This window comes from Panthera tigris, chromosome F2, assembly GCF_018350195.1.
Source record: "Panthera tigris isolate Pti1 chromosome F2, P.tigris_Pti1_mat1.1, whole genome shotgun sequence".
In the NCBI taxonomy this organism is placed as follows: Eukaryota; Metazoa; Chordata; class Mammalia; order Carnivora; family Felidae; genus Panthera; species Panthera tigris.
Window position 1 is genome coordinate 57,990,617 of NC_056676.1, and position 17,826 is coordinate 58,008,442.

General features: G+C 35.6%; 1 long non-coding RNA gene across 1 annotated transcript in view; it reads right to left on the reverse strand.

The window, feature by feature from the left end:
• The window catches only part of LOC122235114, a 68,946-nt gene extending 51,323 nt beyond the window's left edge, over window positions 1-17,623 (reverse strand). Inside the window, exon 1 of the long non-coding RNA XR_006213243.1 lies at window positions 17,511-17,623. This is a non-coding gene — a long non-coding RNA (uncharacterized LOC122235114). The remainder of the gene's footprint in view (window positions 1-17,510) is intronic.
• Between the last annotated feature and the right edge of the window lie 203 nt (window positions 17,624-17,826).

Here is a 17,826-nt window from a genome sequence, read left to right on the forward strand (position 1 = left end):
ATGCAATGAAAACCACATGTGTCTTTCCTGTCACCGTCCCTATCACTTACCACCCTCCACACCCATATGCAAATAACTACTGGTCTAATTTAACATTCATCATTATTTTGGTTTTCCCTGTGTAGTACTTATGCATTTTCCCATAAATATTATCTTGCATGTTTTGATTTTGTTGAATAGAATGTGTTATGCTACCTGTATTATTCTATAATTTGATTTTTCTTAGATGTTATACAGTGAGATATAACTTGTTAATATACAGAATTCAAATTCATTCATTTTAATCTTCCTTTCTTTAAGGAAACTGGGCTACATGACATTATCACATATTCTAAACACAAGAATGGCTAGATAATCATAGTCACAAATTCCAGAGAATAGGACAGCTATATCAAGGGGAGGAGGCTTTGAGGGCAATCTTAGAATTCTGCCTGTCTCATTGTTCTAATTCAACCATCCCTTGATTGTTTAAAATCCATGTTTTTCATATCAATTTTAAAATCATCTTATAAAATTTAACAAAAACCCTCTGATTGTATTCATTGCATTTATATTAATATGTACATATAGGATAACTGGCCCTTTATGATATCATATTCTCCTAACTTTTTTTTTTTAATTTTTTTTTTCCAACGTTTTTTATTTATTTTTGGGACAGAGAGAGACAGAGCATGAACAGGGGAGGGGCAGAGAGAGAGGGAGACACAGAATCTGAAACAGGCTCCAGGCTCCGAGCCATCAGCCCAGAGCCTGATGCAGGGCTCGAACTCACGGACCGCGAGATCGTGACCTGGCTGAAGTCGGACGCTTAACTGACTGCGCCACCCAGGTGCCCCAAGACAGTCTCTTAACTCATAAAGTATTATGTGATATCATGGCTTTTCATTGGTGTTACTATGCTTTTTTTTAAATATTTATTTATTTTGAGAGACAGAGTGAGACAAAGTGAGACTTGGGGGAGGGGCAGAGAGAGAGGGAGACACAGGATTGGAAACAGGCTCCAGGCTCTGAGCTGTCAGCACAGAGCCCGACGCGGGGCTCAAACCCACAGACCATGAGAACATGACCTGAGCCGAAGTCAGACGCTCAACCGACTGAGCCACCCAGGCGCCCTTCTATGCTTTTTTTTAATAAAGTCAACCTAAGTTTCAGATTTGATAATGAACACAATTGTTTGTATTTTCACATTAAGACAAGCCAAAATTAGTTTAATGAGATATACTTATCAAAAGAGTATAAATTAAATGTTGTCACTTTAAATACATAACAACTTTTCAATGCTAAACCCAAATGTGACATATGACTATTTCATTTTAGTATTCATTCTTATGTACAATTAATTCTATTTTTTTTCTTGGTCTTGAACAATTTTGTGTAACAATTGTTTCTGAGTAACATTTATCTTTTTAAAATTAAATTTGTGAATGATATGTTGTAAAATCATATTTAAAACTGTTTTAATTGGGTTGGAGAGTTCAATTACATTTTTATGAATTTTATTAAAATACAAAATACATATGTAAAAGTATAAAATAAAAGACATATAGCCCCAAAATTTTCTCATGGTGAAACCACATTTAAAGTCAGTGCCCAAATCAAGAAATGAAACACTAATGGAATCCACAAAACACCACTAGTTACCTTTCTACTATCTGACTTCCCACTCCCTATGTAGACTCTAGCCTGTTTTTTTTTCTTCTTATACTTGAGGTGAAATTCACATAGCATACAATTAATCAATTAACCATTTTGAAATGCACAAGTCTAGTTTTAAAACTTATTCATCATCTCAGAAGAACATTCTGTACCTTTTAAGTAATTTCTTTTAGTATTGGTTTGTAGGTTTCAGTGTACTAGTCTTTCCCCTCCATGGTTAAATTTATTCCAAGATATTTTTTGAATGCTATTACAATTGGATTTGTTTTAATAATTTCCCTTTTGGATTTTTCACTGTGGTTATATAATAATACAAGTAATTTTTATATGTTGATCTTGTATGGAATCATGTCACCTGTAAATGGGCATAATCTCCTTTTTCCTTTCCAATCGAAAGGTCTTTTATATTTCTTTCTTTCCTAATTGTTCTGGCAAAGACTTCCAGTACATTGTTGAATGGCAGTGGTGAAAAACAGGCAGCCTTACCTCATTCCTGATCTTGAGTGAGAAACTTTCAGTCTTTCTCCACTGAGTATAAAGTTAGCTTTAATTAATGCTGCTAAGGAAGTTTATGCCTATTCATTCTCATAATTCTGTAGTATGTTTTTTACGACAAAAAAGTTCTTAATTTTAGTGTGGTAATTTTCTTTTTTTTTTTCTTTCCCTTCACTGCCACTAATTTTTGAATCTTAAACTACAAAACTTTGCATATAATAGGGTCTTAAAGATACTAACCCATTATCTCCTAAGGGGAGAAAAAGACACAACTCTTGCTTTACTTTTTTATATTTCAATCAACAATAACATAGAATGTATATATGCTCTATGTACACACATATCTATACACATAGAATATATGTATGTGTGTGTATGTAGATGAAATAGCATTAGCTAAAAGTTCTTCTTTTCCATATATTGTCCAATGGCTTAGTATTATAATTGAAAAGTCCATCTTTTCCTTACTGCATTGAAGTTTCATGTTGTAATAAATCAGGTGACTTTATATGTGTATATCTATGAAAATTTTTGTTCTGTTCAACTGAACTTTTCTGGTTTCTTTGTACCAATACTATACCATCTTAATTATAAGAGCATTACAATAGACATACTATTTGAAATGTAAGTCTTCCTATTTTTATTTCTTCAAAATTTCCTTGGCTCTTATTTACCTTCTCCATTTTCACATGAGTTTTAAATTTTTTTTTAACGTTTATTTATTTTTGAGACAGAGAGAGACAGAGCATGAACAGGGGAGGGGCAGAGAGAGAGGGAGACACAGAATCTGAAACAGGCTCCAGGATCTGAGCTGTCAGCACAGAGCCCGATGCGGGGCTCGAACTCACGGACCATGAGATCATGACCTGAGCCTAAGTCGGACGCTTAACCGACCAAGCCACCCAGGCGCCCCAATTTTCACATGAGTTTTAAATCAGCGGCTTGGTTTAGTACACACAGAATAGACCTGGGATTTTGATTTAAATACATTGAATCATTAATTCATAATACACTTAATTTATTCCTCATCATTGTTTGCCTTATTGTTGCTATATTGTACTCTTCAGTAATTTTAACACAGTTCAATTCTTAATAAAAATTCAATTCACTGTAGAAAATCTCCAGCTTTTCAGCTATTTTTGAACTTTTTTTCTTTCCGTATTTTAGAACATACTTATCATAGTCACTTAAAGTCCTTGCCATCTAATTCCAATATCTGAACCACCCGTGTATTTGTTTCCACTGTCATTTTCCTTTGATGTTCAGTAATACAATGCCATTATGTAGCCTACCTAATAATTTTTATTTAATGACAGACATTGTGTATGAAATATATAGAATACTCAAATGAAATTATCTTTCTCTAAAGAGAGTTCTTAGTTTCTACTACTAGGCATAAATACTGTTGTTTGATCAATTTTTTTCCAATCAAGAGGATTAATCAATTTATTCTAACTAAGAACTATTTTATTTGAGGCTAGATTGTACCTCTAGTAAGGTTCAGTTCACCTCTATTTCATTGGTATCTCTTTAGTGTTTTCGTACATCAAGCCTATTGTATTCTGCAGGTGGGTCTCCCTTCAGGACCATACTAACACCTAGTTGTCCAATAAGCTTTGCACAGATTCTCAGTCCCTGCTGGCATTTCTGACCCTCTTGGGTTTTCAACAAATGTCTATCTTAATATTTCCTCTAATGCAGGGTTTGGCAAACTCCTGCCTACTGTCTAAATCCACTATCCTTCATCACTTCTCCCTCAGGTTTGGGTAGTTTAAAGATTAAGAACTGTTCATATATGTTTTATGTTGGAAAATAAAGTAAGAATAATACTTTAGGGTACATGAACATTATATTGAATTAAAAGGTCATTATCCATAAATATAATTTTATTGGAATCCGGACACATTATTCATTTTAGTTTCATCTAAGACTTCTTCACCACCAAAGCAGCAGAATTGAGTATTTGAGACAGAGGCCATATGTAGTGTTTTCTCTACACTGCTGCCCCTGGCGCTAGAAACTGTAGTGAGAATGCTATGACATGACAGCATTGTGAGTGTCCCATGTATCACCTGTCTGTGTGAAAAAAAACAAACAAAAAAATTTTCAGAGATATATAAAATCTCTCTGTAGATCATCATCAGCAGATGAGCAATCAATTTTTAAGATAGGGAATATAGACTTTGAACCCCAATTAGGAAAAAAAAATGTTTTTTTTAAGAAGAATCCCATTCTGATATTTAATATATTTGTATTTTTGAAAATTGTTATTATATATTAAATTGAATCAATAAACTATTTGGATATTTGTTATTTCTCTAAATGTCTCTAAATAATATCCTCACTTTTTATTCTCGGCCCACAAAAACTAAAATATATCATCTGACTCTTTACAGAAAAAAAAATTGTTATACCCTGCTCTAATGGGTCCTATAGACTAGTTGTTATTTTTCAAGGTTGCTAACGATTTCTGCACTGTGACTTGATTGTGGTAACCTTATAATACAAATATCCAAATATCTGGTATTGCAAGTGTGTACTTCTTTGTATCTTTAATATTTTAAAAGCTATTATAAATTCATTATAAAATCCAAATAGCATTGCAAAGGCTTTGAAAACTGAACTCATCGGAACTATAGCCCACAAAAGGCCAGTGTAACTTAGTGCCTGAATATAGCCAAGTTAAATGTCTGATAAATATAAAAGCATCAACATTCACCACATTCTTAATCCTCAAGATACAATACTGAAAACTTCCAGGAAACAATTCAAAATATTTATCATATGAAGATCCAGGAAAATCTCGATTCACATAGGAAAACACAGGAAACAGATGCCTACACTGAGATGGTACAGATGTTGGAATTTTCTGACAAAGACTTTAAATACCCCAACAACCAATTATGAACATTCTTGAAACAAATAGGAAAATAGAGAATGTCTGTGAAGAGACAGAAGATGTAAAGAAGTACCAGATGGAAATGTATAATTAAAAATTACAATAACCACAATAAAATCTATTGAAATAGGTGGCTGTGGTGGTGGCTCTAAACTTATCTTCTGTTTGAATGAGACCAGACATTGAAGTTAGACTGCAAATTTTTTTCTCATTTCCGGTAAAACATTAATACTCCAAAATCACTATAGACGAACTTCTCCAATTTCTTGTTTTGAGTATTATTTCCTATCCATAAACAAAGTATTTTGATTTGAGGGTAAGAACTGGCCATATAAATCTAATAACAAACACCCTGGATGTTCCTGATGTAGCTTTTCTAAAGACCACACTGCCCTAAATCATTTCTGATATAAAGATCATTTATGTGTAAATTCTATTGATTTATATTTCTTATAATTATATATGCACTTCTCTTCTTTAGAGACTCATTTCATACTGATGAGGTTTTGGGGTGATGGGTGTTCAGGGATGATGGCCAAGAAAGAACTCCTGAAGATGTCTTTGATGCAAAAAGGTGATTTTATTAAAACACAGGGACAGGACCCGTGGGCAGAAAGAGCTGTGCTGGGGTTGTGACGGGTAACTGATTATATACCTTCAGTTTGGAAGGGAGTTAGGGACAGTGGAAGTCTCTAAGGAATTTTGGAAGCAGGGTTTCCAGGACCTTGACGGGCTAGCTATTGCTGGGGAAATGCCATTTATTGCCCTTTAGTAAAATCTCAGTCATGAGATCCTTCAGATGTATATCAAGGGGCCATAAGCTTGGAGTATGATTACCAGCATGTATCTTGGGGGAGTTGAGATAAAGGAAGTTTCCAAAGGAATTTTTATACGTTAAAGTAGACTTACAGGATCCTTGTGGGTCAGGATAAGGTTAAACCAAGATTCCTTTCTGCCCCTGGCAAAGTGTGTCTTCATCACAGAGGGAGCTGAGATCCTAGAGGGAGGTCACTCTACCAGTTTCAAGGACTTGTCAATGGGCTTTAGGCAGTAAGAGAATTCAGTTTTTCATTTGCATTTGTTCCCCCACATCACCATGGCAAGCACTTAAACCCCTTTCATTTGTTCATGGGTAGCCAGGAGAGTTTGAGGAATATCATGCATATTCTACCCTGGTGGGGGGTGGCTAGCTTGTACTTTGCCCCCAGCTTGCATTATGCTTCCTCTTCAGTACCACCCCCCTATGTGCTTCAATGCCTGTATTTGCTATAATTAGAAAATTAGGATATGTGACTTGGCATTTCTTTGAAAAGTAAAAAAAAAATAATAATAATAAATAAAAATTGGTGTCACATTTGGAAAACAGCACTGAGGATTTAAGAAGGGTAAAAGTGAAACGAAATCATATTTGGGTCTTATAGCTCACCTTAGTAAAAGAAATGTCCACTATATTATAATGGATATATAATGCAGTGCCGTATCTAGTTTATGTACTTATTTTCAAATGTAGATAATGGTCTCCAAGCAGATATCTGTAGAATGTTAGACTATGTGAAATAATGTGTGAAAGAATCAAGTAGGATTTGAGATTCGTCTTATAAAAATAGATATATTCAGGTCAGGCTATTCCAGTTTGTTCAAATACACTTGCCATGAGATTATTATGGATATAAACCTTATAGCTTTTTATGTGTTAAAAAATGATGAGAATGTGGACTCATTTATATATTTACATATGACAGAATATCAGTTACTTTACCTCCTCAGCGCCCTGGCTATTGAATCAGCAGTGTAAGAACTAACCGTATGCACATCAAATGCATATGGCCAAGTAATCACAATAGCTACATTTATTGTGTTTGTATTCTGAATCATGATTTTGATTCACTATCTTTTTGAATTCTCTCCAAACCTTATAAGGATGTTCTTCTTATTTTATATGGTAAGTAACATGAGTTCATGAAAATTCTGCAATTTTTTAAGTAATCACACAGTTTATATTTGAGTTATTTAATCACTGGTGAGCCTGACTATAAAATTTGTCTTCTTCATGTCTTACACTGCTTCAAGGATTAGGAGAACAGAATAACTACCCAATCTTAAAAAAAAAAAGAGAAAGATCTGATTTTTTTTCCAAGTTATCATGTCATATTCCTAATAACTGTATGTTTATAGGGACAGTACATTAACCTAATCTACTGAGATACTCAGACTTGGAAGGAATAATAAACTCCTGTGCTACAAACTCCAAACCCAAGAGCTCAAGACAAGTTATCACAGAACTTAGAGTTATATAAATGTGTTTAGTGGTAAGACATTCACTTACTCCTAATGTAGCTTATTGCAGTTTAAAATTTGTCCTTATAATTTTAAAATGCATTCATCTTTTAAAATTCCATCTTCCAGAATTATAAACAAGACTATCTCTTCTTTTTTGTGTGTGACAAATCTTCAACAATTAAAAACAAGTCCCATTGCATTTTTTCTCCTTCACATCTATCTTCCCTTTTACATTAGATCTGACTTCTGGTCACCTCACTATCCTCATCTGGTATGCCTTGGCACACAACTCTAATCCACATCCTTCTAATATCAAGCTATCCAGACACAAATTCAATACTCCAAAAGTGTTTTGGCTAGGGTTGCAATTATTCTGGGGTCAAGATTTTTTGTTGAATAGAATGAAGCACAAAACAATAAGTGCCTATAATAGTACAGGCTTAAGTGCATGCCATTGAGTTGAGGAGTGTCATTTGTATTTGGATACCATTTTTTCTTTGCTTTTGAGAATCAGGGAGACAGACTGGAGCCAAGGGTTAAGGAAGAAGAGAATTGATTTTATTCTGTCCTCGGACATTTTCTAAATTTGGGGCTTTTATTTCAGGAAAAAAGTAATTTTAGGGTCCCTAGCAAGTTGACCTGCTAGTTAATGAGAAGGTCAATGAGACCAATTCCTTATGTCTTTTGGGTAAAAATGGCATAGTAATTGGAAATTTTATATTTGCTTTATTTATCCAAAAATAGCCATGGTGGTCTGCATACATGTAGTCCCTAAACTGCATCTTTAAAATGGAAACATATGAGATGATCAGAATCTGGTTTGCATTTTATATTTAACCTCTCTATTAAGGTAGTCAAGGGTAAATTCTTGACACCTATTTCTAGGATATATGAATGAAATAGGAAATCTCTTATACACCTTCATTCTTTGTATCCTACACACACACACACACACACACACACACACACCCTCACATGCGCACACACACGTGCACACACACACACACACAACCTAGAGGTGGGATGATTTTCAGTATTGTTGCATAATTTTGTTAGAAAACATGAGATGGAAAGGATTAATCATAAATCCATCCCATCTCTTGACTGTCACTAGTCTAGAACTACTTTTTTGGCATATACTTTAATAAATAGATTATGTTTCTTCTGGTGATTCCTAAAATGGTAAGTTCCACAAACCAGTATCTCACTGATCCAATACTATTAATAGAGTTGAAGGGCTCATGATACAATTGCTGATTTTGTTACAAATGCATGAATTGGTTACTTTGTTTTGTGTTCTTACCCTTCCCAGTTTCCCAATAAAATCAGCTTCTTTCTTTTTCTCACTTGTTCATGGAAACCTGTGGAATCTTTTTAAAATATTTTGATACGTACTTGCCTAAATAAGATTCTCTTATCCTCATTTTCCTTGGGAGACAGTAGAACTGAGGGTTCAGTGCCCAGACTTTAGAGTTGATTTTTGTGGGTTTGAATGTGAGATCCACTAGTGAGAAGCTGTTGAACTTTGGATACATTCTATAATCTCCTCAAGTCTGCTTATTCATCTATAAAAGGGAAAACCTACATCAATTAGATCAGATGCTTAATAAATAAATGATATTTTTATATGTATAGTATTACAGTACCTGGCATATGGACAGTCCCCAGTAATTTTTAGACAAGTGGATTTTTTTAAATTTGTCTATTTGTTATTTATTCATTTAGTGGAGGGAAAACTGAGTTTATTTTAGCATGAAGAATTTTAAATTATGAGTGTGCAATGATTGTTGTCTATTTGGCTAACAGAGCCCAATAAATCTTTACATTAAAAATATTTACTTAATTTTAGGTAATAGCATAAATCAGTAGAGAACAAAACCATATGTCCAGTAAGTCACTAGGTAATGAATGCTTCCTAAGATAATGTTGACCTTACTGTGAAGTTTATTACATATTTTGCAAAAGTACTAAAAGTAGTTCATAGTATTCTGAGGCTACCAAAACAATGCATCCAGCAATCCTTAGAAGAATTACAATCACATTTAATCATACTTTCTGTGTCAGTCTTTCTACGAGAAGAATAAATTGTTTATATTTCTAATAAAGCCTGAACCCTTAAATTCAATTCTCTGAGTGTGATGGTTTTTCTTCCAATTCCTTCTACCTCTCTGGGAAGTTCAGCTAGAAACCTCCTGGTAATTATAAAGGCCAGATTACTTTTGGATTTACATTGTTTTTCTAACTTGAAAATATTTGAGTATAAAAACATTTAACACTTGACTGTACTTTAATGAGTTACTAATTAACTTGAATTAACAGAGTCTTTCTCCCATTATTCTTGGTAGGCATCGGCAAACTTTTTTCTGTGAAGGACCAGGTAGTAAAACATTTTAATTTTGTGGGCCATAAGGTCCCTAAAAGCTATTTAATTCTACCTTTGTAGTGTGAGAGCAGCCAAAAACAATATGTAAATGAATGAGTGTGGCAGTGTTTCAATAAAACTACTTACAAAAAGAGGAAACCTGCTGGATTTGACCCACAGGCCATAATTTACCCAACTAGACTAAAACAAGCCCCAACTGAAGATCACATAAGTGTTAGATTTTTTGTGAAAAACAACTTCTACTTATGTAGACAGAATTATTAGGGTTGAGCCTATCTAACTTGTACTCAAATCTATGTAATATTCTCTAAAACTGGAATCTAAAGGACAAAAAGCCTAAAAAGGACTCCCTTTACCTTGTACACGTCCCTGTTAACCCCTTAGTCTCCAGGTCAGGAAATAGATTTGTTCAGTTTCAGAGCCATAGTTGGAATAATCATTTCTGGTTTCCCAGTTTCTCTATTGTATTGTAACTGGGTAGTGGATTATAAGATTCCCCTTTTCTTGTCTTCTCCAAGGAAACAGTTCAGCCAAGAAACTGGGTAAGAGAGTTAAAGCAGCAAAGGTATTATTTAGCCACGTTAAAGTACACTCCAGAGAAGTAGGGGAGGGCTGACCAGAGGGTGGGTTACAGCCTGCTGGGTTCTGCATTGTGTTTTTGTGTTTGTTTTTGTTTTTGTTTTAATAGGGGCCTATTTGGTCTCTTCCTCCCCATCCTGTCAATATCACACTTCCCTCTGGACCCACCCTGGTTTCCTCCCTTCCAACTTTTTGTGCAGGTTTGTGTCCACCATCTTCCCATAAACACCTAAGGGAAACACAGGGGGCTACAACCCAAATGTAAATGATATTATAATGATATTACAACATCCTTGGGGCTACTAGCAGACAAGGGTTTCTCTAAATGCACATAGTTCACAGTTGGGACAGTCCCCTGCAGCGAGTATTTCTGCTTATCAGTCTCTGCTAAACAGCACATGGGGGTGGTCTAAGGGAAAGGGGTGGTATCTGGCAATTTCCCATCTGCCTTCTTCTTCTCTCCCTTCCCACTCATGTATAACTAACTGCCAACTGTAACAGTATCAAACCTGAATACAGTCTTATGTTGGAATCCCCTAAGAGACTACATACTTTCTTTAGTGTCCCTTTAGAACAAACTAGCTAATACTTTCCTGCTTTATCCTGGGAAAATCAGCAATGTGTCTTTGTCATTATTTTCCCCTGGTTAAGGAAGACAGTGTACTATTCATGTCTCTAACAAGTCCCAAAGAACTTTAAATTTTCTTGGGTGCCTGGGTGGCTCAGTGAGTTAAGCATCGACTCTTGATTTCAGGTCAGGTCATGATCTCAAGGTTGGTGAACACTGCATGGGACTATGCTAACAGTATGGAGCCTACTTGAGATTCTCTCTCTCCTCACTCTCTGCACCTCCCCTCCTCCCTCCCTCTCTCTCTCTCTCTCTCTCAAAATAAATAAACATTTTAAAAAACTTTAAATTTTCACATGATTCTTTTACTCAATATTTGGATGACCTTTTTTTTTTCCCTAAAGAGTAGGGATAGCTAAGATTGATTCCATTCCTCTATTCATACTTTTTGTCAAAAAGGATATAAGTTTGCCAAAAAAAGAGAACATTTGTCAAAGTAAATTGTATTACCTAAGATATGATTTATACAAAAGAGTTAAATCCCTTACTCCAGACATCTGAAAATCAGTTCAAAATTTTCCAAGGACAGTAATTAAGAGTAACTGGGAGTACTTCAGGGTCTCTGTGGCTACCGCAGGCATTTCTGTAATCTCCAAGCCACTCACTATATGACTTAAACTAAGTACTCTATAACCTAATCTCTTCCTCAGATGCCTAAACATTAACACAGTCCTTTGTGATTTAAAGTTAGCTCTTTGGCAATCTCACAGTGTAGGCTAATTGGTTATCATAAACCTTTCTGCCATTTTATTCAGGATGGGTCTGGATGCACTCTTAAATTCTGACTCAGAATGAAACGGATTACCACGTACCAGTAATATGCTACAGCCTCTCACCCTATCTAGAAGTAGGAAGCTAAACTAGTGGAGGCCTCTGCCATCTTGGTTTAGGGTCTTCTTTAAACATGATAGTCTTCATTCTGTAAAATCTATTTTGCTCACCAAAAATACATGTTTTTTTGTAAGTAGGTTTGCCTCCTGTAAAATATTGTTTTCTCCCTCTTGCATTTCCATTCGTTATTGTAATACTGCTACTCCTTTTCCATTACTTGAAGGTAGGGGAACTCATGACACACTAGCGTCTATTCACAAGCTTTATACACCTCAGAAAGATTTATTGGAGTTTTCTCTAGAAAAGCTGAATTATTCTTTGGTTGATGGATCAGATCTTAAAATGCAAATAGAATACATCAGGATGGAAATAATTATGCAGACCAAACCTTGTCAATTAGATAGACATAAGAGGGTTAATATGTATACGCTGGTAATAGATATGTTTTGGGATAGTCCATACTTTTAGAATGCTTTGGAGATAATGCACATAGGAACTCCAATTAAGGATGGTTAGCAAAGTAAAGAATGTTCAAATTCCCTAATTATTAAAGACATGAAGATTTTAAAGGTAGGAATGCATGTAAAGTGGGATAAAATGGAATCTAACAACAATTTCCAGACCAAAAAGTATACTACTCAGGCAGATCTTCCTTCATATAGGTGCCAGCACTTCTAAACCTCAAGACCAAATCTTTGGAGAGTTTCAAGGAGGCTATTGGACAATGCCAGCAATTAAATGGGAAAGAGTTCTGGGATGAAATCTGATTACAAATTTAATAAGAATAACCTCTTGTGTTCTCAGGATGGTTACTTAATATTACCAGAGAAACTAATATGACATGTTGCAATAATTTATAAGAAATTAGTCACTCAAAAAAGACAAATAGACCAATAACCCTGGGTGAGAAAGATTTACTAAAATTGCTGATTTGTAGCGGTAACAAATTCTCCCAGTTTGTCTAATTTTTCCCCTTAATTTATGAATTATTTTTTTGTTGACAGTTATTTCATTTCAAAACTTGAAAGATGTCATCACATTGTCAGTCTTATTTGTTGCTCCTTTAAAGTGATGCATCTGTTTTCTTCTGACTGCCTTTAAGATCATATCCAACCTTGGTTTTCAATAATTGTAATGTGCATAAGATGCGTTTTGCTATTTTTCTTTTAGCTTTCATGGAAACTTCTATGATCTGTATCTTGGACATGGATCAGTTTTGGTACATTCTCAAATATTTTTCTCTCCCCAACCTTCTGCACCACTATGCTCTCTTTACTCAATTTTTGGGACTTTAGCTTCACACATTAGAACTTTACATCTAGCTTCATGTTTTTCTTCTAGTCTCATGACTTTTCTATTTTTCTCTTCCCATTTTTAGCATTATTATTTTCTGATAAACTATTTCCCTATTTACCAAACCCAGTCTTTACAATGTCCAGTCTGCTGTTAGTCTTTCAAAGACTTACGGTTTTTGTATCTTATGGTTTAAGAAACTTCACTACAGTTTTTTTCAGGGCATCTAGTTATCCTATAAAGCACTTTTGGTCTATTTTCCTCAGCATATTATTTATAGTCTTTCTCCATCATTTTGTTTTTAAATTAACATTTATTTATTTTTGAGACAGAGAGAGACACATACACACACAGTGTGTGAGTGGGGGAGGGGCAGAGAGAGAGGAAAACACAGAAACCAAAGCAGCCTCCAGGCTCCGAGCTGTCAGCACAGATCCCGACATAGGGCTTGAACTCACAAACCGCAAGATCATGACCTGAGCCAAAGTCAGATGCTTAACCAACTGAGCCATGCAACATCCCATCTCTGTCAATATTAATAAGGTCATCTGTGGTCCTGTTTCTGTTGTCTGTTTCATTCTTCTTCCTATTTCTTGGTTAGCCTCATTTTTCTAAAACTGATTTTTTTGATATCTTAAGTAAACATTTTTACAGCATAATATGTTGTCATTAATCTTTATCTAGTAGGATTTCAGCCCATCCTCTCATAGGTAGAAAGTGTAAATTACTTTAATCCAATAAAGGTTTGACCTGAGTCAAGACTGGTTTGCCTTCTGCTAAGGCCTTATCTATTTCTTTTACATGCTCTGCTAGGATATAGATCTCCAGGCATCACAAGTGAGAATGTTTTGTAATTAATAAGACAACCTTCTTAGTACCATGAGTCTACCTCAGTCTCTGTGCCTTTAAGAAGTTTTATTTAGCTTTTTAGCTTCTTGCTCTATGCAAGTCAAGAATTTTTAAAATGCCAGGAGGAGAAACCATAAAGTGGAAGAATCACTTCTTTCTGGCTCTCTTCTCTCCCGATAGCCTTAGGAGTTCAAACTCCAATATTTTTTCTTGCCAGTCCCATGAGTCTACCAAAAGTAATGCAAGCTTTTCTATGTTTAGCCATGGTCATTTTTCTTGATTATTGGCTTCTTGCCCCATGTCAAAATTCAGCAAACACCCTAAAGGGAAAGGTTGCTTGAATGAAGTCTTACTTTCTCTCCCTAACCTTTGCCCCTAAGATCTTGGCTTCCTTGGTCTCTGATATTTTGTACGCCAATGTTTTCTTTCTTTCTTTCTTTTTAAAGTTTATTTTTTGAGGTGCACGTGTGCAAGTCAGGGAGGGGCAGAGAGAGAGGAAGACAGAATCTGAAGCAGGCTCCAGGCTCTGACCTGTCAGCACAGAGCCTGACGTGGGGCTCGAACTCACAAACTGCGAGGTCATGACCTGAGCCAAATTTGGTCCCTTAACAAACTGAGCCACCCAGGTGCCCCCTGAAGCCAGATTTCTAAAATTAGTCTCAACTACTCTATCTTAGCTGGAAGAATAAGCTGAGGCTTGCATTAGATCTGTCCCTACCTCACAAAAAAAGAATGCCTTTTTTAAGTATTTTTAAGGCCTGATTTTATTTCAGCATAGAGATCTGACAATTGATTTTATTTCAGCACAGAGATCTGCAAGATGTAACAACCACTCATTCTTTCCACAGCAATATGTCACCAACAACATGTACACAGGGAAGACTATAACTGTAGAAAGAGACTCTCACATCATTAAACCAAAGGTTGTACCTCTAAATTATGTAACATTAATCGGTACAAATTTTTATGCTAACCAGGTTAATGCTGTTTAAACAAGTCACTCCATGTAAACTCAGTTATATGTGTCATTGCTCCAGATATAAGTGTCCTTTTTTTCTGTTTATGATTTCTCCAATAAAATTGCTTATTCAGTTATAAGGATAATTTATATAGTTAACCAATTTAGGCAGGTAATTTTGAATTTTGAATTAGGCATGTGTTGCTTTATCAAATCATTTATGTGTTTCGAACAAAATTCTGTCTTCTAAAAATTTTTAGTGAAGGCCAAATCATTTTTTAAAAATGAAATTAGAGTTACTTTGGCAGAAAAACGTATGAAAAGTGGAACTGGTGGCACTTTGACGGCACTACCATGGTCGAAAGTAGTAATAGAAGCAACTGTGATGTAATAAGCTGAATAGAGCCTCTGACTTTCCACCATCCTCATATTGCTCTTGTGAAATCAAAGATTTCTTGTGATATCAAATTGATATCGTAGAAACTGGCTCCTGAAGATTAGCTGCATTCTTTTGAAACAAATACCAGTAACCTTTGGTAAAAAAATGTAGTTTCTCTAGTATATGCAACCAAACCATCATAGAGAAGGAGATAAAGAAATTTTTTCAGCATGAAACAGAAGTTCTCTTAGTTAATATTATTAGGATCTATAATAGGTGATTCAAGGAAGACTTATGTTAAAATGATAAATAAAAAAAAACAATACACAAATTAAATGAAAATGTATTTCAACTTTAAACATGATATCATATTTGTTCATGAATCTGTTGCTTCATAATCAACAAGCCCCCTTTTATTTCGTTTTTATTTTTTGAAGTTTATTTATTTATTTTGAGAGAGAGAGTATACCCACATATGCACACATGAGCAGGGGAGGGGTACAGAGAGAGGGAGAGAGAGAATCCCAAGCAGGCTCTGCACCATCAGTGCCGATCCTGACTTGGGGATTGATCTCAGGACCACTGAGATCATGACCTGAGCTGAAATCAAGACACTTAACCAACTGAGACACAGACACCCCAAGTGGTTCTTCTGAAGAATAAAAATCAGTTATCCGAATAGAGGATATCAGAAATAACATTAAAGTTTTTCCAGCTGAAATTCTGTTAATTTACAAATTCAGTAATTTTTATTAAGCCAGATCAGTGTCTTGTGAAGACCGCTTTTCCTGGTTCACGGTCAGCCATCTTTTCTCTATGTGCTCAAATGGTGGAAAAGGTGAGGTATCTCTTTAGGGTCCCTTTTATAAGGGCACCTATCTCATTTATGAGGGTGCTAATCACCTTTTCAAAAGCCCCACTTCTGTATACCCTAACAACTGAGGATTAGGTTTCAATATACAAATTTTGGGGGATACCACATTCATTCTAGAGAAAAATGTATAATTCTAAAATAAAACAGAGTTTATACAATTTATTTCAGAAGTGAAATCAAAGGACCTTAAGTAGCATTCACTCAACTTGTGTGAGTGTGCACACTTCCTAAAGTAGAGCTCTGTTGTTTCCGTGGTTCATGTGAACTATAAATCAGTGTTTTCCTGTCATTCAGCCAGATCCTGAAGTGTTTCTCAATGTAACAAGATAAAGAATGAGCAGTTTGATAGAATGTGTTGAGGATGGCAGTTTTTTGAGGAAGGGGTGTAGTTACTGGACTGATGGTTTGCAGATGATGCTGCACAGAGATAGGAAGAACAAGGATCAGAGACAGGTCAGAAAAGTAGTGAGCTTTAGCAGATGGGCCATCTTTGCAAACACTTGAGTAGTCATAAGTTCCCCTTTGTTCAGTACCGTGGAACACTTCATATAAGTAGAATTCCTACATTGATGTATCCATGTTAGATAAATGGGTTACAGTTGGCCTCTGTATGTTGGTCTTATGTCATTTACTTCTTCAGAATAGACTTATACCCATTAGCTCAGCCAAAGTCAAATTTTTACACATGCAGTTAGTTTTTTTTGTTGTTGTTGGTTTTTCTTTGTACGTTTGTTTCTTTTTCTTTATTTGTTTGTTTTTATTAGAGAGAGAGCATTAGTAGGGGAGAGGGGCAGAGGGAGAGAAAAATCCTCATGCTCAGCACAGAGCCCAACATGGAGCTCGAGCCCACAACCCTGGCATCATGACCTGAGCCCAAATCAAGAGTCAGACGCTCAGCCAACTGAGCCACTCAGACACCCCAGTAGTTGTTTTCATTATAGTTCCAATAAGCTGATTTTTAGCAATGTAGAGGCTATTGGCTTTGCATACCCCACAAAAATGCACCTAACGTCTGCTAGCCATAAATACAATAAGCCGTTGAGCTATAAATTACCCCAAGCTTCTGCTGTCCTTTGGAGAGCTCTGACTCAGACTCCTCAAATTCTGCTGGGTGACATCATCTAGCTACTAAAGCCCTTTCTCTGAATCCACCTTTCTCCTTTGCCCTCTTTCGAAATTCTGGGTAATGGCCACACTCTGGCTGACCATTTCCTCTGAAGGTTCTCAGACTGGGAGGGATATCCCACATGCAAATCTGTCAAAGCACCACCCACCTAGAGTTCTTTGTGTGTTATTGCCATCTCATGGTCAGATCTTTTTCTTGATCTGTCCCTAATTCTCTTCAAACTCATGATTTTCCATTACAGAAATATCATTTTAAGCTTTGAATTCTATTCCATACTCACTGGTAAGGAGTGTTTGATAAAATTGAAGCCTGTAGCATGTTCCTAAGAGAGAAAACTTCATCTATTTCATATGCTATGATATTCACCCTGGATCTTTTAAGCAAATTGTAGCACACAATCACCACTGATTAGTTACCAGCAATCAAGAGTGCCAGAACACTAGAAACATAAAGCAATGAAATAGAACCATTTCAATTATGACATGTAAAGGAGCAAAACTCTTTGAGATTTGTAGCCACTGGACCCATTGGCTTCATCAGAGTATCTAGAAACTGAGTTCTGTTTCTAGTAATGACAAAATAGCTTATATCAAACT